Genomic DNA, 26,483 nt, shown 5'->3' on the forward strand with positions numbered 1-26,483 from the left:
CAGTACCATCTTCATAAATTCCTTATTTACTTTTTAAGACATTTCTTGAAATCCTCTAATAAAGAGAAGTCCCTCCCTGAGGGTTAGTTAACAGTCAGCAGATTTATCAGGTGTTTTCTAAGTGAGAATTAACAGGAAGCTTACCCTGAGAGAATAGAGAAGCAATACACTTTTTAGTTTGGAGGAGAGGGGAAAGATTTGTGCAGTGTGGATTTCCCTTAGGACACAACAGTCCAGGTTTGGAAGGCAGTTAAGTAACTATGCCTGGGTGAATCACTCCAAAGTTGTAAGAATTTCTGTTTAGCTTTTCATGTCTGGCTCGTGTCACCCAAAAGTCCAAGGGTTATGCAGTCTGTTAAAGTCAGCTTCTGGGGGACAAAGGAGGTCAGAGAAGGGGAGTAAGGAGATGGGGGCAAATGAAGTATAATCATTACATCTTCAAGGCCAACTGGATAGTGATAGATTCCACTATTTTGAAATTTTCTTCTCCCTAACTTATATGTTCACTTATTATCCAAAATAGAATATATCTGGTATCTTTAGTGTGGTTAGACCCAGGCCAACCAAACACAGCCCACTGCTGCCTGCTTTTGTAAATAAAATTTTACTGAAATTCAACCATGCCTATCAATTCTACAAAGGCAGAATTGAGCAGTTTCAAGAGTGATCATGTGACTTACAAAGCCTAAAATATTTACTATCTAGTTTTTTGATAGAAAATTTTACCAATCCCCAGTTTAAATAGTCCTTCTTTTTCTTCCCATTCTAATTTTCTAAAATATTTTCAAAGGGACTTAAAATTTATACTTTCAGAATTGGATTTTCCCTATGAAAAGATTCAGGTTATTTTACACTAAAAAGCAAATTATAGCTAAGTCAGTGTAATAGCTAGGCTAGCACATGCAGTTGAAAAGTGGGAAAATAAAATGGTTGTTTTGAAAATATCCTTTTTTAAGATCACAAACATCTGGATATTGCCCAAGACATCTGGAACACTAACTGATTGACTTATTTATATTTAGCCAGGTGCATTTTGTAAACACTTGAGGTAAAAAATAAACATTAAAAGTAAAAATAATAATTTCATGTAAAATCTTTGTTCAAAATACTAAATATCAGCTTTCTTACTCATTTAAAAGGCACCAAAAAGTACAACTAAGTCTATAATTTTATCATTTTGGAGAGTTTAAAGAATATGATATTGGTTTCTTTATTTTAATTTGGTTATGTAATCTCTATATTCTCATTGTCTGAGTGATAAAACATCATTATGATGTTTTTTTAAAAGGCCTCAAAATTTAGAGTAAACAATCTATTTTTCAGTTATTATATCGTAGAGTATCAGCAAAGTGGTAGGAAGAATGTCCCGTCTCTGAGCAAGTGAACTGAAATAAAATATGTTTCTTGGTCTCTCACCGTCAGCTGTTTTAATGTCAGAATTACCTTTGGTTAGAGCCAAAGAGATTGTCAAGAAAGGAGGTGGGTCTTTGGAGACAGACTAGGGTTTGACTGCTGGCCCAATTACCTTCTAGCCTATTTTGGCCCAAGTTTCTACTCAATAAAATGAGGATGATATTTTTATCGGAGAATAATAATAATAAAATAATGGCTCCATTTATTCACTTGCTTACTGTGTACCAGCCACTAAGCTTAGTGTATTATACATACCTTACCTCATTTAATCCTCACAAAAGCCCTAAAGGTAGTTACTGTTATTATCTCTAATTCAGAAATGAGTTCATTAAAGTATTAACTTCCAGTTTACAAATTCTACCCTTAGAAGAGCAGCTACCAACCATCTGGTGCCTACTGTATGCTGAGGTCTTCGCATATATTTTCTCAGTTAGTCCACAGTGCCAACAGGTAGCTGTTATTATTATCTCAAGTTTTCAAATGAGGAAATTAAGGTTTGGAGAGGTTAGTTTTGCCAAAGTTACACGGCTATTAAGAGTCAGAGCTGGGGGGGCACCTGGGTGGCTCAGTCGGTTAAGCATCCGCCTTCGGCTCAGGTCATGATCCTAGGGTCCTGGGATCCAGCCCCGCATTGGGCTCCCTGCTCGGCGGGACGCCTGCTTCTCCCTCCCCCACTCCCCCTGCTTGTGTTCCCTCTCTCGCTGTGTCTCTCTCTGTCAAATAAAGAAATAAAATCTTTAAAAAAAAAAAAAAGAGAGCTGGGTTCAGAACATAAGAAGAAAAAACCCCAGGGTCCATGCCTTTAACTTTAACTATACTGCCTCAGCAAGGAACAGCTATTATTATTATTATTATTATTATTATTATTATTATTATTATTACCACCACCATAGGTATCCTGTTTTTAAAAAAAACATAAAATCAATACACTAAAAATATATACATATGCATATGTTTGAAACTTGACAAACATTGTTAGGGAATCATATAGTTCCATGTATAATATCTTGAATTGAGAGCATTCATCTTTGTACTGAATTGCAAGGTAAATATGAGGACTACTAAAAGTCAAAATAGAGCTAAGCACTCCCACCTGGATCTACTTCCACAGGACAGTCTTCCTAAAAACACAATTTGAAATTTTGTATTTCAAAGTTATGTAATACCTACATCAGATATCTTAAATAGTGTGTGTTGCTGAAAATGTACAAATCCTGCAATTATGTCATCTCAAGCTCTGAGAAAGGTACAATAATATTTATGAAAGAGCATGGTGCCAGATTCACTCCATGTCAGAAAAATCAATTTGAGTTCTAATGTTCTTGTAGCCTCACTGCAGATTGTCAGCTAGAGCAATATGCAGAAAATATATAGCTTGCTTGACTTTACCCTTGTCGAAATAGTCTCAGAATTATGGGATAGATGAATTAAAATTTCTATCTGAATAGACTTTCTCCTTTTCTGATTTTCTGGGGTTTTTTTTGTTTGTTTGTTTGTTTTTTTATCCATTATTAGATTTAGGGATGGTTGCTAAAATGTCTACAAAGAAATGGCATGTAACCCGGAAAATTGCTGCAACAGTTTGGTTTTTGTTACAACATTTGGGCGAGTTTTGAAGAGGAGGTACTCAAACAATCAAAGACACTGTGCAAATAAAATCAAGTGTTTTTTGACCATCTAACTCTTAGCAAGCCACTTCCTGCAAATTCTTCAGGAAGCATAGAATCTAGCCCATACTGTGCTTTCTCCAAACGGAGAAAGAAAATGTTAGAAATGTGAATAGCTTTTCCTGTTTTATCTTTTCATCATTCCATTCTTTCTGCACTCATAATGAACCATAATTGATACTTTTTTGGGTCACCCACCCATTAGAGAGTTTCTGAACACATGAGTATGCTACCTATTGGTGGAAAGGTGTTTATCCACCATTTGCAAAAGATGGGAACTTTTATGGATCTTTTAAGAAAAAGGTAGTGTCTTTGAGACTTCTGCTTGTATGACCAATTATTCAATTGATTTGTTTCAATCATTTTATTTTTCCTCACTAAAGTTAAGTTTTATTCACTAACACCATTTAATCTTAGTTTTAGCTGGTCAGTATAATGAGCAGAATATAGCTAAGGAGAAATACAGGTCTATAGCCTGAGGGACTCCTATCTTTCTCATACTTCATAAGGGTATGAAGAGAATTCAAAATACAGAACCTGATGAAGTCTCTGATTCAGAGGTTATGCTGAGAGTATACTTCACAGGTCTTAAAAACACTTTGAATTTTCTTTTTTTACTCTAGAGTATAAGATTCGATAGTTCAAAAACAAATACTGAAGAATTTAAATTCTAAGTTCATTTGGAAAATCTATGATGTGCAAGAACTCACCTCATTTTTATGATTGCTCTATTAATAGCTTAAAAAGGCAAAATTAAATTCATTCCTAAGGATAATAGACTTTATGGTAGCTTTGTACAGCTGAAGAAAGAAGACTAAATTACTACTTCAATAGTGAATGATTTTAAATATTTTAACAACATGCTGAATATTACAAGAGAACCTTAACTGTTTCTTCATTAGTAGGTAGGGTTGCTACATAAAATACAGGATGCCCACTTAAATTTCAATTTCAGTCAAATAATGAACATATTTTTAGTATATATATGCTCCCTGAAATATCTGGAACATACATTACTTTAAAAAAAAAAAGATCCTTCTTTATCTAAATTTCAAGTTTAACTAGGGATCCTATATTTTTATTTGCTAAATCCACCAACCCTACCCACCAAGCCCTCCGAATGGTTTTCAAGTGGTGTTCAGTTCAACTGGCTATCAACACCCTTTACACTTACCCATTCATTCATTAACTCACTCATTAATTAATTCAATAGGTATTAGAATACGTCCTATACTGTTGTTGGCATCAGGAATAGTTTTGCAAAACCCCTTGTCTCATGGATCAGTGGTTTTCAATCTTGGATGTCCATTATAATTAGAAGGAGAGATTTTTTTTAAATGTTAATAGAGTCCTAAATACAACCCTCAAAGATTCTGAATTACCTGTTCTGGGATCTGGACTGATTATCAGACTACAACTTCCCCAGGTGATTCTAATGTATGACCAAGGTTGAGAACCACTGCTGTGGATGAAGACAGACTATGTATTTTTAGTTCTTATTTTTGCAATGCCTACATCTGCCACCAGGCGTACCTATTAAGGGTTGAGTCACTCAGCAGATCAACTCTTCAGGGAAGCAAACTGCAATTTTAACTAAGATTTTTCCAAAGCAATGTAACTCCTTATTAAGCTAGCATTATACATTTTTAAATTAAACTATTTTCCCTCAATTTTAGAACTATGAATATTTAAATAAATGCATTCATCCATTCATTCAAAAATACTTATTTCTGTCTAAGCACTGGGCACTGCACCAGGCACTGGGGATGGAGCCATGAAAAAGACAAACCTCCTATTCATGCAGGAAGGACACTTAGTGTGAAAACGAAAAATAAACACTGACTATGAAGAAAATGAATCAAAGAGTCAAAAGCAATTAAGTAGTAGGGAGGGTGCATTTTAGATGGAGCAACCAGGAAAAGTTTCTCAGGGAACCTGAATGATGTGAAGGACTGAATCATGCAAATATCTCCAGTGAAAGGTAAAAGAAATACTAGGTGGGAAAGCCTTGAGGTCTGAACAAGCTTGGTGTGTTTGTAAGAAGAGCTGGAAAGATAGTGTGGCTACAGCAGTGGTAAGGAGAGAGTGGTACAAGATAAGGCCAGATAAGGCTATGTAGGTCCTTAAACCAAGATAAGGACATTGGGCCATATTCTGGGCTGTGGAGTAACAGACATGGTTTAATTTACCTTGTAAAAATATCACCCTGGCTTCCATGTGGAGACTGGGTGGTAGGGTAATGGTCTCATAAAAGCAGGCAGACTACTGCAGTAGTTAGGGTGAGAAGATGATGGCAACTTGGACTAGGGCAGTATCAGTAGAGTTTTCAAGAAGTGATGGGGATATAATTTGAAAGTAAATCCAACAGTTGCAGATAGGTTGGATATAGGATGTGAAGGAAAGAGGAAATAAGAATGTCTTGGATTTTAGCTTCTACGAAGACAGGGATAAAGGGCTGACACAAGAGTTCTGGTAGGACCAGGTTAAGTTTGAAGTGCCTAGTGGTCATCCCAGTAGATAGGGTCATTATGGCAGATATGTATATCTGGAGCTCAGAGAAGCAGTCAGGGCTGCAGATATACATTTAGATTATCATCTCTACATAAAGGTATACTTTTTTTCTCTCTTAAGTTAACACACTGGACTCATTTTAAACAAAGTGGGCAGTCATTTCCTTTCTAAGTAGATTACTTCCTTTGGGAGTTATACCTATGACCTAAACACTGGCACCTGATGACTTGCAATCCTTTACTACAGAAAACAAATATAAAAAGAAATATTGCCCCTACAACTTATTAAATGTCCTTGGGATAAATACATGAAGTAATTGTGAAAATTATTTTGGATGACACATGAAGTCTTCTTAGACTATAACTAAAAAAACTTCATAATTAAGAAATAATAATTTTCAGCTGTAACTGCTTTTTTTTCTTAAAATTGTTTTATCAGATACTTTAATATTCAAACAATCCACAAGTATTTTTTAGAAGCATATATATGATGAAAAGGAGCACCTGGGTGGCTCCATTGGTTAAGGCTCCAACTCTTGGTTGTGGCTCAAATCATGATCTCAGGGTCGTGAGATTGAGCCCCACCTTGGGCTCTGTGCTCAGTGCAAGTCTGCTTGAGATTCTTTCCCCCTCCTTACCCCCCACCCCTCCTCTCCCCCCTCCCCCCTCCCCCGCTCACACATTCTCGCTCTCAAATAAATAAATAAATAAAATATTTAAGAAAAACAGAAGTAAATGATGAATGAAAATTAGATTTTAAACTATTGTGTTTTTTAGAATGAGATTCATACAAGTAGCATTAGTTTTAAAAGGTTAAAAGAATTTTAATACATTAAATAATCTTTATTACAATATTTGATAGAGTATTCCATTTGTAAAGTTTTTCCAAAGCTGAGTTGTAGTAGGAAAAAAAAAAGGATTTTGAGCTTTATATTTGCGACTAAACTAGTTACATGCCAAAACACAAATTGTTTAACTGCTTTGAACCTTAGTTTTCTTATTTAAAAAGGCAATAATGTACTTCAAAGGTCTTTTGTCTAAACAACATAATATATGTAAAAATATTTCAAAAGTGATAAAATTACACACAAAAGAGAGGTAAATAAACCATAGCATAGCGTCCACATACTTTTCTATTGGTAAATATATATCCTGTACTCAAGAACTCAAAGTGAATGACAATGATGCTAACATCACTATGATAAGCTAGTGAAAAGGTATAGCAAACTCAAGAATATAAAGTCAAATATCTTGACTCTTTTTTTTGACTTGTTTCGCTGGTGGTATTAGTTTACTTTTTTCTTGAGCTGTTAAGGTGATTGGGTTTATCTTTTTCCCTCTCTGATAGGGATAAATGAGGTATTTGAGATGGTAAGATTAAGGAGTAACCTCTGACAAATGGATAAAAAAGAAACTATAAAGAATTCGGATAAGACACAAATAAGCAGCAACTTAATTCTCCTATAAAATTTACAGTGTAAGCAATATATAATTATGTATTTATTTTAGTAATTATTTACTGCTGAGAGTTTTTTTTTAAGAGAGTTAATTTTCACTAATCAGCAAAATACTATTATTGGTCAGCCTTTGGAATATGGAAAACGGTTGTATCAAACAGTAACAGGATTCATTCCCATTTCTATCCCTTGATTCCTGGACCTGTGAATCCTGGCTAAGGGAAAATCATCATATACATAATACTAATTTAGACATAAATAGCCTCCTAGAGGATATGGGAGTGGCATCACTCACTATTATTCCTGGTATCCACCAGCAAATTTTTTGCTTCCTGTACCCACAACCTTACACTCTACTGGTCCAGCGGTCTGAGTTTCAAAAGGAGGCTTCCAGCAGGAGACATAGGGAGAATACCACATGAAGATAGAGGACTAGAGTAATGCATCTACAAGCCAAAGAATGACAAAAATTTTTGGCAAACTACCAAAAGCTAGAATGATGTGATGGGGAGGATTCCCCTATAGGCTTCAATGGGAGCATAACCCTGCAGACACCTGATTTTAGACTTCTAGCCTCCAGAACTGTGAGACAATAGATTTTGTTGTTGTTTATAAGCCACCTAGTTTATGATACTTTATTATGGTAGTTTTAGAAAAGTAATACAACCACTATTTAATAAATCCTCTTCATTTAACAAGGCCCAACGCTTGTTTAGGAATTTACTATTTCCTAGGAACTATTAGGTAACAGGCTATGTCTCCTGTTTTTCAGAAGCAGTTAAGGAGAAACAAGAAGGAAAATTGAATCAGGTAGTATAATCTTTAAGTGAAAAAAATGTTTATGCTCTTTAAATAAAGCACCTTTTATTTTCTCACTTTAAGAGAACAATAGGGTGATTCTATATATGGAATAACATCGGCAAATAGACTTGAAGAACATGAGCCAATTTTATAAGTGTAACAGAGGATGATTTAACATTCAATGATATACTTTTAAACTTTACCTTAGCCAAGGGTCTAAAAGACAAAGGAGGCCATTATATTGTCCAAACTCCTAAAGCAATATTTGATTTGGACCAAGGAAGTACAGACACTCCAGACAGATGGGATAGGGGAAGCAGGGGAAATTTTAAAGAATCTCATAAGGAAACTTTTAAAGGAGTATAACATCCATCATTTTGTCAACAGTGATTGGTTAAGGCTGAGATTTTAGAGTTCAATAGGACTTTGAAATCTAAAATGTGGTACTATTTTACTGCTCAAATACATTTTAATACATTGATATAATTCAACACACACTTTATCACTAGTTACAACCACCAGATCATCTGCAAAAAAATCTATAAATGTCATAGCCAGAAATTCTTTACATCTTAAAGAGAAAAAAAAATGAGAAAATTCCTCTTTGTATGAAAGAAAATCGTAGGATTGCATATGGGTTAAAGAAGAGATTTGAAAGTGGTTCCAGAAGATAGTAACAAGATATATTTAGCAATAAAAGTGGTAACTAAGAGTTGGCAACTAGTTTATAGTTAAAAGATCAGCTACCAGAAGAACCTCAAATCATAACCCTATGTCAAGAGTTAGTATACAATATAGAAAAAGAAATTATCCAGACAAAGGGATATGACAGGAAAGAGATCATTCTCATCAAATGGTTGGACTGACCTGAAAATATTAATAGTGGTACAAGACTTTGATGATTCATAACCTCTACATGGTGGAAAGTAGGTGAATGAAAATGGTTTTTAATTTTCACTACTCTCAGCAATATTTCAACATTACCTTTCCCCTGAAGCTTAAGGATACATGATAGTTGGGATTTAAGTAGATAGAGGCCCCAGAATGAGGAAATCACCCCTGAAGATGTCACCTTCTGGTGTGGAGGGCCATACTCTCTAGAGGAGTAAGTATAATCTATCAACCATATATTGATATTTAGAAAAGAGCAAATTAGTTCAAGTTATGTTCTATGGCCCCCTCAGAATTTTATGTTGGGTCTTTTGCTTATTGTTAACCAAGAGAAAAGTGAGAAGACTGCATGAAACATTTTATTGTCAGGCCTGCAAGTGGGTGTATCCTGTCCAACACATTACTTTAGCCAGAATCCAGTCAACAGGCCATATCCATATTGCAGTTTGGGCTGGGAAAGGTAGTGGCCCCATGTGGAAGAGGAAATGGGTTTGATAAGCATCTAACAATTAGTGTGAAAAAAATTGATACATATTAATATGCACACTAACTTGAAAAGATATCTGTAGCCCCATATTCATAGCATTATTGACAATAGCCAAGAAATGGAAACAAACCTAAGTATCCACTGATGGATGAATGGATAAAGATGTGGGATATATATATATATATATGTATATATATATATACATATATATATATATACACACATATATATGCGTGTGTATATATATACACATACATATGTGTATATAAATAAAATTAACTTCTTTACAAATACATATACAGTGGAATATTATTCATAAAAATGAGGAAATGCTGTCATTTGCAACAACATGAATGGAACTTAAAGGCATTATGCTAAGGGAAATAAGTCAGACAGAGAAAGACAAATTCAATATTATCTCACTTATATACGGAATCCAGGAAAAAAAAAAAAAAGAATAACATCAAACTCATAGAAAGAGATCATAATTGTGGTTACCAGAGGCAGGGGTGGTGGGAGGGGGAATTGGAAGAGGGTGGTCAGAAGGTACAAACTTCCAGTTATCTTATGTTTATCTTATATCTTATATTTAACATATAAAGTAATAATACAGATACAATATACAGCATAATGACTACACTGCTGTATGGTATGTAGGAAAGTTGTTAAGAGAGTAGAACCTAAGAGTTTTCATCACAAGGAAACATTGTTTTTTTTTCTTTTCCTTTTTATTGTATCTATATGAGATGGTGGATGTTAACTAAACCTATTGTGGAATCATTTTACAACATATGTAAATCAAACTATCATGCTGTACACCTTAAGCTTATACAGTGAGGTATGCCAATTCTTTCTCAATAAAACTGGGGAAAAACATGCAAAAATATCCTCTATTTTTATTTTGTGGGCACTTGCAGTTATGTCTATACCAACTACTAATTTTCAACCTTTCTGGATCAGATTGGATCTCTTTAATCTATAGCCTATATGTGGGTTTTGCTTTGTGATTCAATCTAAGAGTTTTCTCTTTTATAGTAAGTTTATTCCATATAAATTTATTCATCTGAGAGATATGTTCGGACTTAGTTCTGTCAAATTATTTTATGGATTTTTTTGTTTTGTTTTAAGTAGGTTCCATGCCCAGTGTGGAGCCCAATGCAGAGCTTGAACTCACAACCCTGAGATCAAGACCTGAGCTGAGATCAAGAGTTGGGACACCTAACCGACTGAGCCAACCAGACGCCACTTCTTCTTTCACTTTTTAAATGTTTGCTACAGGTTTTTGTTTTTTCTTTGGTTTAGTTTTAAGCTTGTTTATTTTCTTTATAATAATTTCAGTGGTTTCCTTTTTTCTCCCCCAGTGGTTTCCTTTTTAAAAGCAATATAATTTGTCATTTAAAAATATGATTTTTATAGGTTTGAAATGTCTGTTAGCCTAAACCTGTGTAATAATTTGGTTTTGTATTAAATTCTTAGGATGTTCTTTCTTTTTCTGAGGAAAATGTAAATAATGTTTCATAGTCTTCCAGCACTTATTGTTACTGGGATGAATGTCTATATAATTTTCTCTTCATTTTTGGAATAAGGTAAATTTTTAGGTTATTTCTTGACATTGACTTATTTGTGTAAATGTTTTCTAAGATGTTGTAAAACTGCTAAATAGTTTTCTAAAGTGTGCAATTTTTTAAAAAGATTTTATTTATTTATTTATTTGACAGAGAGAGACATAGCGAGAGAGGGAACACAAGCAGAGGGAATGGGAGAGGGAGAAGCAGGCTTCCCTGTTGAGCAGGGAGCCTGATGCGGGGCTCGATCCCAGGACCCTGCGATCATGACCTGAGCCAAAGGTAGACGCTTAATGACTGAGCCACCCAGGTGCCCCTAAAGTGTACAATTTTTCAATACCACCAGCAATGTTTGAGTTTCTGTTGTTTCACATCCTTGCCAATACCTGGTATTTCTAGTTCTTTTCATCTTGGCTGGATTAAATGGTATATAGTCATTTGGTCATTTGAGTTTCAGTTTGCATTTTTCTGATGATTACTGATAATGAATTTTTTTCAGCATTTATTTACCAGTTATATATTATTTATACAAAAATAATTATATAAAATATAATTATAAATATATATTACATATATTATGTATATAATTATACACAAATATAATTTGATATATATATATATACATACATATATATATATGTATATATATAACATTTTCTCCCAATCTATGGCTTGCCTTTTCATTTTCTTAATGGGATGTTTTGAAAAGCAGAAGTTATCCTGAGAAAAGAACAAAGTAGGAGGCATCATACTTCCTGATTTCAAGCTATATTATAAAGTTATAGTAATCAAAATTCTATGATACTGGCATTAAAACAGACACACTGGCCAATGGAACAGAATCAAGAAATCTAGAAATAAACCCATGTGTATACAGTCAACAAATATTTGACCACAGAGCCAGGAATATGCAATGGAGAAAAGACCGTCTATTCAATAAATGGTGCTGGAAAAATTGGATATTCCCATGTAAAAAAATTAAACTAAACCCTTATCTTACACCTCTCACAAAATGAAGTCAAAATGGGTTAAAGACTTGAAGATTGGAAACCATATATTCCTAGAAGAGCACACAGGAAAAAACCTCCTTGAGTGGTCTTGGCAATGATTTTTTGGATATGACACATAAAGCATAAGCAACAAAGTACAAAATAAATAAGCAGGTCTACATCACACTAAAAAGCTCTGCACAGAAAACAAAAACAAAGGAACAAAAAAAATTTTGATCAAAGTGAAAAGACAGCCTACAAAATGGGAAAAAATATTTGCAAACTATATATCTGACAAGGGGCTAATATCCAAAATATATAAAGAATTCATACAACTCAATAGCAAAAACCTCCAAATAATCCAATTAAAAATGTGACAAAGAAAATATATGAATGGCCAACAGGTACATGAAAACGTGCTCAACATCACTAAAGGGAAATACAAATCAAAACCACAGTATCACCTCAAAGCATAATCAAAAACATAGAGATAACAAATGCTCATAAGGATGTGGAAAAAAGGGAACATGTGCACTGTTGGTGGGAATGTAAATTGGTACAGCCGCTATGGAAAACAGTAAGAAGTTTCCTCCAAAACTTAAAATTAGAACTACCATATACTCCAGCAATTCCACATCTGGGAATATATTTGATGGAAATGGAAACACTGACAAAAAGATCTGGACCCCTATGTTCATGGTAGCATTATTTATTATAGCTAAGACACAGAAACAACCATTCATGGATGAATGGATAAAGATGTTTATAAAAGAACACACACACATATATATACACACACATACATAATACAAACATACATACACATTCAGTGGAATATTCAGCCATAAAAAAGAACAAAATCCTGCCATTTGGGAAACAGTGATGGACCTTGAGGACATTATACGAAGTGAGTATAAGTGAAATAAGTTAAACAAAAAGGACAAATACCATATGATCTCACTTATATGTGGAATCTAAAGAAACAAAAAACAAACAAAAAACCCCCCTCCAAACTCATAAAAAAAGAGATCAGATTTGTGGTTACCAGAGACAGTAGGTCGGGGAGGGTGGGATTGGATGAAGGTGGTCAAAGGTACAAACTTTCAGTTATAAGATATATAGTACTATGGATGTAATGTACATGATGACTATAGTTAACATTGCTATATGGTATGTATGAAAGTTGTTAAGAGAATAAATCCTAAGAGTTCTCATCACAAGGAAAAAAACATTTTCTTTTTCTTTTTTTTTTTTTTTTGTATCTATATGATATGATGGAAGTGAACTAAACTTATTGTGGTAATCTTTTCACAAATATGTAAGTTGAATTATGCTATACACCTTATATTTATACAGTGTTATATATCAATTACATTTCAATAAAACTAGAAAAAATAAAATAAAAATACTGTTGGAAAACCTAAAATAATAACATTTCTTAAGACCACTCTGAAAGGAACTGAGACTGCAACTGTGTCAAAACAAAACATACTATATACGGGTTTACACCTAGGAAATGGATAATAAAACAATCCTGAGTGAAAAGCACAGAAGAAAAGAAGAAAGGCAGTTATCACTATGGGATCTTTCAGCAACTCTACAGTATCAAGCAAAGAAAAACAATTCAGTAAGGATAAGTTGGATGAGCACTGTAAACCAATAGCTGATAATTGAGAAGAAACTGGAAAGGAGAAAAGGAGTAGGAAAGTCAAAATCAAACAATAAATGATGTTTACAAAAGAATAATAGATTTTAAATTAGTCCTAAGGCATATAGCTACTTTCACATTCTACCTTGGGATGAAGTGTGGCCTTACCTTGCCAAATAGATTTTTTAAGTTCAAAGAGATTTCTTGGCACTGAGCATTACTTCTGGATGTCAACAGTCAGGATGATCTCCTCATAGATGCCTGAAATTTACATATTCAAACAATTACATCTCAGATCCCACATGCCCACGCTCTCAATAACCTTTTGACCAGCTCCCCAGTCACTTTAATTCCTTATTTTATTAAATAATATATTAAAATTTACAAAAGACATTTAAAAAATTAAAGAGTTTTTAATTGTGATAAGTTTAGTATTTTTTGCTTTTATGATGGGAGTTTTGATGTTTTATCTCAAAAATCTTTGTCCACCCCAGTTCTATAATGATTTTCTCCTTGGTTTTCTTTTAGAAGTTTCATAATGTTTTAGTTTTTATGCTCCGATCTCTGATCCATTTCAAGTTAAATATCTGTATTTTTTGAAAATTAAATCAATTTTGCATATCTGGGGTAACTACTACTTGGTAATGATACATTATTTTTATGTATTACTAGATTAGATTTATAATATTTTGATAAGAATTTTTTTTTTTAAGATTTTATTTCTTTATTTGACAGAGAGAGACACAGCGAGAGAGGGAACACAAGCAGGGGGAGTGGGAGAAGGAGAAGCAGGCTTCCCGCCGAGCAGGGATCCCGGTGCGGGGCTCAATCCCAGGACCCTGGGATCATGACCTGAGCCGAAGGCAGTCATTTAACCGACTGAGCCACCCAGGTGCCCCTTGATAAGAATTTTTGCATCTACCTTCATAAGGGATATTGGTCTGTAATTTTATTTCCTTGTAATGTCTCTGTCTGGTGTTAGGGTATTAGGAGAATGTTGATCTCCTAAAATGAGTTGGAAGTATTCCATTCCCACTATTTTCTCAAATCTACATAAGACTAGTGTCACTTTTCTTTCAATATTTTCTTAAATTTACCAGTCCTATCATGTAGGACTGATATTTTTGTTTTTGTTTTGGAGGTGGGGAGTTTTTAAAAAATAAATTTCATGTTTAATGGAAGTTTTTCACATATATTTTTTTCTGTGCCAATTTTGTTAATTTGATCTTTCAGATTTTCAATGATATCAAGTTTAAGTAGTCAATTTTTTTCAGAAAATAGGTCATTATTCTTTTAATGTATATAAGCTCCATAGAGTTTTATCCTTTTTCATTCCTATCTTTGACATTTTTTATTCTTCCTTCATTTTTTCTGATCAGTCTAGCAAGTTTATCAATGTTATTGATCTTTTCAAAGAACTAGCTCTTTGTTCAATTGATTTTTTTCTATTTTTTATTTTAATTCATAATTCTATTTTGTTTCATTCCTTCTACTTATATTGGGTTTCATTTTTTTTTCTTTCAGCTCTTTAAAATAGAAGCTTAGATCATTGATTTTTAAATTTTTTTTTAAGTATTAGCACTTAAAGCTATAAACTCCCTTCTAAGAATCACTTTAGCTGCACTCTACAAGTTTTGATGTGTATTCTCATTATAATTCAAAAATAATTTCATTTCAGTTCAGTTCAGTTCAACATATTTTCTAAATTAACATGTTATTTATTCATTGAATCATGGGTTATTTAAAACCGGGTAGTTTAATTCTCAAGTGTTTAGGTATTTATTTACAGATAAATTTTGTTATTATTTTTAAATTTCATTTCATTGTAGTCAGGGAATAATGCTATATGATACTGAGTATTTTACATTTATTGGAATTTTTTTGTGGCTCAATATATAATCAATCTTGATGAATATTTCCTATGCACTCAAAAGGAACATGTATTTTTTGTTGGATGTAGTTTTCTATATTTCAATTAGGTTAAGCAGGATGATATTGTTGTTCGTATCTTCTATAAACAGTGATTTGCTGTCAACTTCTTTTATCAGTTACTGAACAGTGTTGAAATCTTGAACCATAATTATAGATTGATGTAATCTTCCTTTCAGTTCTCTTAGTTTTGGTTTCATGCATTTTGAAACCCAGTTGTTAGATGAATACACATTCAGGACTTTTATGCCCTTTTGATGAGTTGATCCTTTAATTATTATGAGATGACATTCTTTACTTTCTTTCTTTCAGTCCTTTGAAGATGTTTTTCCATTGCCCTCCAGCTTATATTGTTTCTAATGAAAAGTCAATGTTAATTCTTATTTTATTAATTGCACTACAGGTAAAATGCTTTTTTTGTTTTTGACTCACTTAATTTTTTTCTTTGTCATTAATTTTCAATAATTTAAGTCTGTTGGTATGATTTTCTTGGTGTTTACTCTGCTAGGGACTCACTGGACTTCAAGCTGTCATGCATATATAACTTTCTTCAAATTTGAAAAATATTTGACTGTCATTTCATTAAAAAATTTTCTGCGCCTTCCCCCAACATCATCTATACTTAGTTTAGATTACTTGATATTGTCGCACAGTCACAAGAATCAATGTGTTCATTTACTTTCAGCCCTTTTGCTCTTTGTCCTTTAGTTTGAACAGTTTGTGGTTGTTTGCTATATCTTCAGTTCATTTACCTTTTATTTTAGTGTACAGTTAGCTATTAAGCTCATTTATTATTTTTGGTTTTTGTTTTTATTTGGATACATTTTTTAGATCTAAATGTTTCATTTTAGTTTTTTCATATCTTCCATTCCTCTCATTTTCATGTTTTCCTCTAAATCTTTCAAAATATTTATAATTACTATTTTAAAGAATGTGTCTGCTAATCTCATCATCTATTATATTTATGGGTTTATTTCTATTAATTAATTGCACTTCAATTAGTCACTTTTCCCTGCATGTGTAGTAATTTTGGATCCAACACTGAATATGATTTTTATGTTGCTGACTCTGGATTTTTAATCTTTCTTTAAAGAATGCTGAGTTTCCCCATGGCATGGTTATTTCATCTATGCAAGTTTTTTAAAAAAGCTTTGTTCATGTGATGATAGAATTCTTAATATGGTCATATTCTAGCCCTGTTACTAAGTAAGACCACTTGGGGATCTCTACTGAATGCCTTGATTGCTCAACAATGTTCTCCATTCTGGCTGCTCTAAACTCAAATATTTCCCAAGACTGTTCATGCTCTCCCTTCCTGCTTTCCAGTCTGTAAACTGCCTCCATTTAGAGGAGAATGATTGAATAACTCATTTCATTTGTTTCCCTTCTCTTTAAGATCACCTTCTTGTACTGTTTTCCAAAGTCTGAAAACAGTTCTTTCCTACATTTTGTCCAATTTTTTTAGTTGTTTATGGTGGGAACACTAGTGTAATACTTACCACTTTTTTTTTTTTGTCTTTTTATTATGAAATTATAGAAAAACACACAAAAGAAAATGTGGCTTAGTGAATTACTATAAAGTTAAATACCTGCTATGTTCTCAATGTTTGTGTTCCCCTCCTCTAAAATTCATATGTTGAAATCCTAACCCCCAAAGGTGATGGTATCCATAGGTGGGACTCTGGATTAGTGCTCTTATAAGAGGTTCCAGAGAGCTCCCTGGCCCCTTCTGCTTACTGATGATACAAGAAGTCTGTGACTGGGAGGAAGGCCCTCATACCGGCATGCCAGTTACGATCTTAGACTTCCAGGCTCCAGAACTGTGAAAAATAAATTTATGTTGTTTATAAGCTACCCAGTGTGTAGTATTTTGTTATAGCTGCCTGAATGGTCTAAGATAATACCCTTATAACCACCACCCTGGCCAAGAAAGAGAAATTGGTTAACCATCCTAGAAGCCTCTCTGTGTGCCCTTTCCCACTGACAGCCCCCTCCCACCCATATCCACTATCCCAACTTGTATGATACTCATTTCCTTGTTGTTGTTATGGACATCCCTAGACACTATAGTTTAGTTTTACCCATTTTTAACTTGAATTGTATTTTAATTCTCCTTTTATGTACAGGTGTTCCTGCCATCCCTTCCTTTACTATTTATCTGTTGAAGAAGTGAGATGTTTGTCCTGTCTGGTTTCTAATAATCTGGATTTTTCTGATTACATACTCATGGTATAATTCAAAATGTTCTATTTTTTTTCTATTTCCTACAAACTGTCTTCAGGATCTAGAAGCTTGACAAAACTTTATTTTTTATCCCTTTGGTAAGACTATAATCTCTCATCTGAAGGCATAGGTAATTTGTTTTCACTCAGTTTTGATGTTAGCAGCCATTTGTGCTCAATGTCTAAATTAATTAATTCATTGGTTATTTATAAAATAGTGATATCCTAATGTTTTTATTTATTAGCTGGAAAAAGTTAATAAGACAATCCCTCATTTACTACTTATCAAGTGGTATGGTTCATTTAGGAAAGGTGAAATGAATGCTTGCTTCTTTTATTTATGTTTTAAGATAATTTGTGACTGTATTAGTTTTCTTTGCTTTAACAACCACAAACTTGGTGCCTGAAAACAACATCTATTTATTCTCTTAATAGTTCCAAAGGCCATAAGTCTGAAATGAGTCTTTTGGGGCTAAAATCAAGGTTTCAGCAGGGCCACACTCACTCCAAAGGCTCTAGTGGAGAATCTCTTTCTTTTCCAGAGATTAAAGCTGTATTTCTTGCATTCCTTTACTCATGGCCCTACCTCAGTCTTCTTCCTCTGGACTGTTTCCACCACATGGTCTTCTCTGTCAGTAGTCAAATCTCTCTCTGCCTCCCTTATAATGATACTTGTCATTATATTTAAGAGTCCCCTGGACAGTTGAGGACCTCCCCATCTCAAGATCTTTAACTTAATCACATCTGCAAAGACCCTTTTTCCACATATAGTAAAAATGGTAAGAACTGAATATCTTTAGAGACCTGTCACAGTGACCAATGAAGTCTTTAAAAAATACTGTTTAATGTTATTATGAAATCGCAAAATTAAACATATTAGTTTCATCCCATTGTGATTTTTATACATCTATTGCCAATGAGGGCCTCAATTTGACTTCTGAATCCTTCTGACATGACCCTTGTAATCTTTGTTTCTCTGACATGCAGTATTTTAAGATGTTCTAATACATTTCCTGCTATAAACCTGGGATCAGTAATTTCTTGAAGCAGCCATGGTTTCTTTTAAAAAAAAAATGTTATGTCCAAACAATAATCTGGAAACTAAAGCCACTATTTGCTACTGGTTGGTAATTTTTTTTTTCTAGGATTTTACAAATTCAGAACTACAGGGTTTTTGTATAACCTTTTTAATTTTACATCTGTACTTTGTTCCTTCCACACTGAGAATCCTGGTTCTCGAGGCCACACAGAATAATAGATTTAGAATATATCATAATTACTCATTTGCTTTATCCCATTTATGCCTTGTCACATTTAAGTATTTTAAATGTGTTACTCTATTTTGGCATAGAGCACTTATTTATTTTTTTTTTAAGATTTTATTTATTTGAGAGAGAGAGTGAGAGAGAGAAAGAGCACAAGAGGGGGGAGCGGGAGAGGGAGAAGCAGACTCCCTGCCGAGCAGGTAGCCCGATGCGGGACTCGATCCCGGGACTCCAGGATCATGACCTGAGCCGAAGGCAGTCGCTTAACCAACTGAGCTACCCAGGCGCCCATAGAGCATTTATATTAAAAAAAAAAAAATCTCATGGTAATATCATTTTGATGCCCTTACTGAATATGTGCTCTTTCCCCTAGATTCCCAAAGGAATTTTTTTTTCTGTTTAAGTCCATTTTATTAGAAAAAGTCTTGGTCTTGGTTGTTCTGGGTTGATATTATCAGGTAACAGTGTGCTCTTTTAACGCATATTTTATAGTAATACTTTCAGCAAGTTTTTAATATTTGTTCTATTACCTAGATTTCCCTTTTTTTATGAACTACCATTTCCATATGTCAAATCTTTCTATATCTTCAGTATTTGTCATTTTCTCTCAAATCCCTTTTATCTCTTCATTTTGTTGTTTTTAAGTCTCTTCCTTTAAATATGCTAACCCTCTTCCAGTTTTAGCTACTGTTCTCAAAATGAATTGCCATGATTTCCAGTGAATACTTTATAGTTTACATGGGGCTCTTCTGTCCTCAGGTCCATCAAATACCCCATTACTTCTCCCTGCTTTTCCCTACATAGACACCCAGAAGATACAGGTCTCATGTATACTGATGGCTTCTCTCCACCTGCTTGTATTTTGAAGCTTGTGAGGATACACTGTTATCTTATTTGTTCGTAAATACTGTTTGTTGCTGGCTTTATAATATGATGTTATAATTGTAATGTCTATTTTTATGTGGGAATTCAAAAAATTTCAAATCTATGGTATCATCTCCATGACCATCTTCTCAAAATCTGAGCTATTTAAATGAGATAATTTAATATAAAAAATTAGATACTAAAGAACCAAAAGGCATGACAAGAACCCTTGAATATCACAGAGCTAGAAACTGCAGGAAGCAATGACAATATCTAGAGCTGAGATGCCAAAGAAGGGTGTACCAAGCAGTACACCTGGTTGATGCTGGCATTTCTGAGTTCAGATGAGTGGACTCCTGGGATTGGGGTCCAACCCTAAGAGAAGCTGGTAGACCATTAATGTTGGTTTACCTGAAGTAGTACAATAACATGGTGTTCAGAAAACCACAAACTAGAGTCAACTGCTGCTACTATAAGGAAATGTCACTGCAGAGTAAAGCTTTTTTAGAGTGATGCTAATAGGAACAAGATACAAATGGTAAGAAAAAGAACAGTTTCTTTCATCTTCTATCTTGTGATAACCCTTTATTGCCCCCTATTGATAGAGCTCAACAGGGAGCAAACTGACAAATCAGAAATGCAATTTTCAGAGTTCTAATTCTAGCATTACAAAGCAAAATATAGAACAGTAAATTTGAAGCTGAGCAATAATACCTTAAAAACTGGCTTATAACTGTTATATGCTCTTTGTAAACTGTGCCTTTTGTCATTGCATAGTCTTTATCTTATTTAGAACTTTTAATCTTAATTCATTTTATCTGATATTGTTGTCTTTCCTCCATTTTTTGTATGCAATTACTTATCTCTTACACCATTTTTAAATTTTCACCATTTCTTCACTACTTTGTTTAAACTTTTTCTTAAGGAGTATATTTATAGGTTTTGTTATTTTCAACCCAATCCGAGAAGCTGTTTTATACATTGGGGAAATTAATCATTCATGTTTTATTCCTTTCACCCTACTTGGTTCGCATTTTTAAAAATATTTCCTTATTTTAAGTATTTCCCTTATTTAGTTTTCCTGTTTGATCATTACTATTACTTATCTTTTCCTCTTTTTAATTATGAAATTCTATTGCACTTTTTCATGCAACTGGTGATTATATTTTCATACAAAGTGAAATCCATATGGGAAAGTAAGGGTTACATGCAAATAAGATACCAACTATTTCTGTTTGCTGGGTACTCTGTTCCTTCTCTGGATGAGCCCTTTAGGACACTTTTACTTCTCCTCTCCCCACCCACAAACTCCTAGAATTTGTTGATGTATTTTAATTGCCTTTAGAGTCTATTATCAGGATTCCTATGCAGTATGCCACTTTTGTTTCAAGAAGCACCAGTTAGTATTTATATGACAAATACTCAGTCACTCTGCATCTGTTTAGATATCTCCTTAGGTAACAGATGTGTCAGAGCTCATCATTCTTTCATTTACTCTATCTTCCCATGTCTTGAGGTTTTTTTTTTTTTTTTTTTTGCTGTTTGATTACAGACCTTTCCTGTACTATTTCCTCAGTAAACTTTCTAACTTCTAATATTGTTAAGAGTTGGCTCCTGTCTGATTCTTTTTCTTTCATAATTATTCTTCCTCCATTAGTGAATTTTACTTTTTTTTCTTTATCCTCTGGACTCAGAAATTAAACCAGATTATTTCTAACATGTCCATAAGACAGTATTAAATCAGTATGTGGAAAAAGCTGAAATCTCAACAAAATGATAGGTCCTTGAGATATTAATAATAGTTTCCATGACATCTTTTCATTGTATGATACTGGCATCTCTTTCAGGTAACTGCTGATTTGTGACTGCTGGTATTTCCTTTCTCATTAATGGTCACTGAGGTCCTGTCTTCCTTGTTGACTATAATGTAAATCTTGGAATTGGAATGTGATTGCACTATTGTGTAGAAGCAAACCATGATAATTTTAATGTATTAAGAAATCGGGTATGATTGCTCTGCAATAACTGATGGGAACTCCGCTCCTTTTCTGCCATGTCATTCTTAGTTTTTATTTTAGTTTTGAGCCTATGGCCTTATTTTCCACAACAGTGTTTCTCCTCATCAATCCTGCCTGAGCTCTTTTATTCTGTAGACAAATATCTTTCTCCAATTCAAGACATTTTTTTTCTACAAAATATTTAATTATTGATGTTATCCCATCTTTATTCCTTTTGGAACTTCTGTGTTCACTATTGAGTCTTCTGTATGTCCTTCAGTTCTCTGATCTTTTCTTTTATACTTTCCATCTGTTCCAGTTTTTGTTCTGTGCTTTCAGATAGTCCTCCACTTGATTTTGATACTGCTGATGTATGATTCATGTGTTGTTTTTAAGTATGAAAATTATGATTCAAATCTTTAGGTTGGGATAGCGTCAGACAGAGATACTAGTTAATGCACTCCTAAATTTCCAGGCTAAAACCTCTGGTCTGAAATAAGCATGTAAAATCAGAGAAAAATAAATTGTTGTGTTAATTTGCTAGAGCTGCCATAACAAAATACCACAAACTGGTGGCTTAAACAGCAGAAATTTATTTTCTTAAAGTTCTGGAGGCTGAAAGTCTAAGATTAATGTGCCAGCAGTGTTGATTTCCTCTTGAGGCCTTTTCCTTGGCTTGTAGATGGCTGCACATTTGCTCTCTCTTCACACGGTCGTTTCTCCGTGTGTACACACCTCTGGTGTCTGCTTATACATCCAAATTTCCTCTTTTTATGAGGACACCATTCAGACTGGATTAGGATCCACCCTAATGGTCTCATTTTAGCTTAATCATGTCTCTACAGAACTTATCTCCAAATAGGGTTACATTCTGAAGTGCTAGGGGTAAGGATTTCAACATATGAATGGGGGTGGGGAGAGTCACAATTCAGACCATAACAACTGTCATTGTAAAAAGAAATATCTGTTGAGAGTTTTTTATTTCCCATCAACTAATTCTTATACCAACTAGGTGTCTAACAATTCAATTCAGTTCAATTCTGGCAGCAACTCTTAAGAGTTAGCATGAGGCTCCTCAAGTTTCAGAGCTTAGTCCCTCAAGACTGTGCCCACTTCAGAAGCTAGGGAAATAAAGTGCGAAGGGTACCTACATTTCTGCTCAGCACACTAAGTTATTCATGAATTCCTCTGCCTCTCTAGGTTTAGTAACTCAACTAGAACAACTCACAGAACTCAGGAAAGCATTTTACTCGTGATTACTGGTTTAATATAAAGACATAATTCAGGAACAATCAAATGGAAGAGATGCATAGGGCAAGATATAGGGGTGGCTTATGGTGTGTAGCTTCCACCCCTCCCCGAGTGCACTATCCACCCAGCACCTTAAATGAGTTCAATTGGTAACGCCGAACCTCATCATTTAGGGTTTTTTATGGAGTTATTATTACACAGACATGGCTGATTAAATTATCCCTTCATTGGTGATTAATGCCATCTCCAGTCCCTCTCCCCTTTCTGGAATTTAGGCGTGAGACTGAAAGTTCCCAGCTTTTAATCATGGTTTGGTCTTTCCGGTAACCAGCCCCCATCTTGAAGCTACTAGAGGCCTGCCTTATCACTAAGGGAACTCCAAACGTCTTAGGAGCTTTGTGTCAGGAACCAGGGACAATGATAAAATATTTTATCATACCATATTTGTGCAAAAAGGTGGCACACTGCTTTTGAAACCTTGATGAGTACAGACCATAAAAAAGCATTTAGAAGTTATGTCTGCCTCTAAGAACTTAATTACCTTTGTCTCTTTAAGAATTGTCCATAAGGCAAATGCAAATCACGTATCTACTTATTCCTGGAAAAACTTCAGATATTTTGAATGTAAGTACCTTAGACAGAGAAGCTAAGCATTTTTTTTTTGTAAATTGAAATGTATCTAGGTATCAGGTTTCTGCACTTTTTTGCTTCCTTGAAAAAGTATCTTTTTCTCTTTGGATTTGCATTGCCATGTATATTATTGTTGTCTTTTTTCCTTGAACAATTGTTGTTGGAACTTTTCTTGTGCACCATCCCGTCACTATATGCCTTTTGTATTGCTTAAGAATAACAAACTGATTCCTAATTTTGAATTTTGTATTTTATATAAGCGCAATAATACAGAATGCACTACCTTGTCTGGTTTTTCTTCAATGTTTTGTGAAATTCATCCATATTGTTTTGCATAGTTGTAGATTCTTAATTCTCATTGCTATATCATATTCCACCATGTGAATATACCACAATTTATCTATTCTTTGTTAATGAACATTTGAGTATTCTTCAGTTTTTTGCTATTAGAGTGTTGCAATGAATATTCTAGTGTATGTCTGTTGGTGAATAAATGCATGAGTTTTCCCTTGGGTATACATTTAGAAATAAAACTGCTAGGTCATAGGGTATGCATATGTTCACCTTTAGTAGATACTGCCAAACAGTTTTCCAAAGTACCAACTGACATTCCCACCAGCATTGTATAAGAGGTATGATTGCTCCACATTTTTGCTAAGTCTAGTATTGTCTATCTTTTTCATTTTATTCATTTTGGCTAGGTACATAGTGGTGTCATATTATGACTTTAATTTGTTAGGCTGGTAACTAATAAAGGTGAGGTTTATCTTTTTAAAGTGGTTTCTTAAGTCTTTTGCTTGTCCCCCTACCCCCCACTATCACTGGGTTTATTTCTTATTGATTTCTACAAGTTCTTTACAAAATCTAGATACGTCTTTGTCAAATATATGTATTGGAGATACTTTCTCCTACTCCGAGTTAATCATTCTCTGAATGAATAAAAGTTCTTAATATAGACCGATTTATCATTTTATCTTTATGTCTAGAGTTTTTGGTATTTCCTGTTTACGAACTCTTTACCTATTTGTAGCAAAAGATTAATCTTGTCCAAAGAAAGATATCGCCCTTATCCCTGGCTCCTGGGAGGTAACCCGTAAGCCCCTGGAATGTCTTGCCTCAAAAATGTCTTTGTTCACCTGGGGCCTTAAACCATGCTAAATAGGCTATACTAACAATAGGATCTATGGTGGCCCATGTGGTATCACATTGACTTTTGGAAGAGCTTGGAGACCAAGATTAGCATTGTGGGACAAGAGCCATGACTATGTGACTGAACCCCAATAAAAACCCTGGATACCAAGGCTTGGTTGAGCTTCCCTGGTTGACAACACTCTGGATACATTGCCATACATCACTGTTGGGAGAAACAAGCATTGTTCACATAATGCCACTGGGAGAGAACAACTGGAAGCTCTCTGTGCCTGGTCTCTCCTGCACCCTGCCCTTGCACAGTTTCCTGTTGCTGATTTTAATCTGTATTCTTTCACTATAGTAAACTGTAACCATGAGTATACCAGCTTTGCTGAGTTCCGTTTTTCTAGTCAATTATTGAACCTTGGGGTGGTCTTAGGGATTTCCTGAATCACAGCCTATCAAAGATCATGCAGATGTTCACCTGTTACCTTTGAAAACTTTAGTATTTTATCATTTACATTCAGTTTTTAATTCCTTTAGAACTGATTTTGGTATTTGGCATGTGAAAACACAGGTCAAGATTGTCCTATATCAGCTGACCACCTGTCCTATATCAGTTGACCACCTGTGCATTTGTTTTTATTGTTTGTATTTACTCAGTTCTCCAGCTTTTTCTTCACCAAGAATAACTTGGTTATTCCTGGCTCTTTGTATCTGCATGAGTTTTCAGCTTGTCAATTTAATTTAAAAAACTGTTCGAATTTTGACAGGGGTGAATTATAAATTAACATCTTTACATCTGACATCTTTACAATATTAAATCTACTAGCCCTTGAACATGATATATCACTATCTCCATTTATTTAGATCTTTTTTGTCTCTCAATAATGATTTGTAATTTTCAGTATAGAGTTGTTGTCCATCTTATTTTCTTTAGATTTTTCCTAAAACTTATTTTTTAAATGGTGTGTGTAAAAAAATCCAAAGAATCTACAAACTATCAAAATTAATAAGAAATGTAGCATTGTTGCCAATATAAAGACAATAAACAAAAATACTTTATGTCTATATACAAGCAACAAATATAAAAAAGACAGGCTAATCTTTTATTAGAAAAATATTTCTCTTCAAATATGGCTTTTAAAAAGATCTGTGGAATTTGAAAGTAATTCTTTTATTTTTATTTTTTTTTATTTTTTAAAGATTTTATTTATTTATTTGAGAGAGAATGAGAGAGAGCACATGAGAGGGGGGAGGGTCAGAGGGAGAAGCAGATTCCCTGCCGAGCAGGGAACCCGATGCGGGACTCGATCCAGGGACTCCAGGATCATGACCTGAGCCGAAGGCAGTTGCTTAACCAACTGAGCCACCCAGGCGCCCTGAAAGTAATTCTTAAAATAAAATTTTTAAAATATTTTCCCTGAAATTTCCTTCACAGTTATTTCCAGTTTTAAGAGAAAAACAATGTAAGAAGTGTAAGTCACTGGTAGTCATTTTGGTAGAAACATATATTCCAAAAAGTGAATAAATAGGCATGTTATAATTTAATGATTTTTATAGGAAAGTTTTTACTATTTACTATTGGTCATCTCTTTGGTATTTGAGACTTTAACACTGAACTTTCTTTTCTTTCTTTCCTGATATTGGAGATTACATAACTGTTTTTTTCAATTGTCTTTCATCACATACAGTTCAAAATTAAGTACGTGTGTCTTAAAAACTTGGGAATTAAAACCTAATAAAAAAATAAAACCCACCCTTAT

The 26,483-nt window shown here is 34.0% G+C and overlaps 1 protein-coding gene across 3 annotated transcripts in view; it reads right to left on the bottom strand.

Moving 5' to 3' along the window:
• Positions 1–26,483, bottom strand: part of SLC9A9 (solute carrier family 9 member A9) — a 685,847-nt gene that overhangs the window by 652,605 nt on the left and 6,759 nt on the right. For all 3 annotated transcript variants that reach the window (XM_034996352.1, XM_034996353.1, XM_034996348.1), the window contains one exon: positions 13,597–13,689. The gene's annotated coding sequence lies outside the window, so the exon portion shown is untranslated. The remainder of the gene's footprint in view (positions 1–13,596; positions 13,690–26,483) is intronic.

The sequence above is a fragment of the Mirounga leonina genome, unplaced genomic scaffold (genome assembly GCF_011800145.1).
Source record: "Mirounga leonina isolate KUSES-001 unplaced genomic scaffold, KU_Mleo_1.0 Mir_115, whole genome shotgun sequence".
NCBI classification, from domain to species: domain Eukaryota; kingdom Metazoa; phylum Chordata; class Mammalia; order Carnivora; family Phocidae; genus Mirounga; species Mirounga leonina.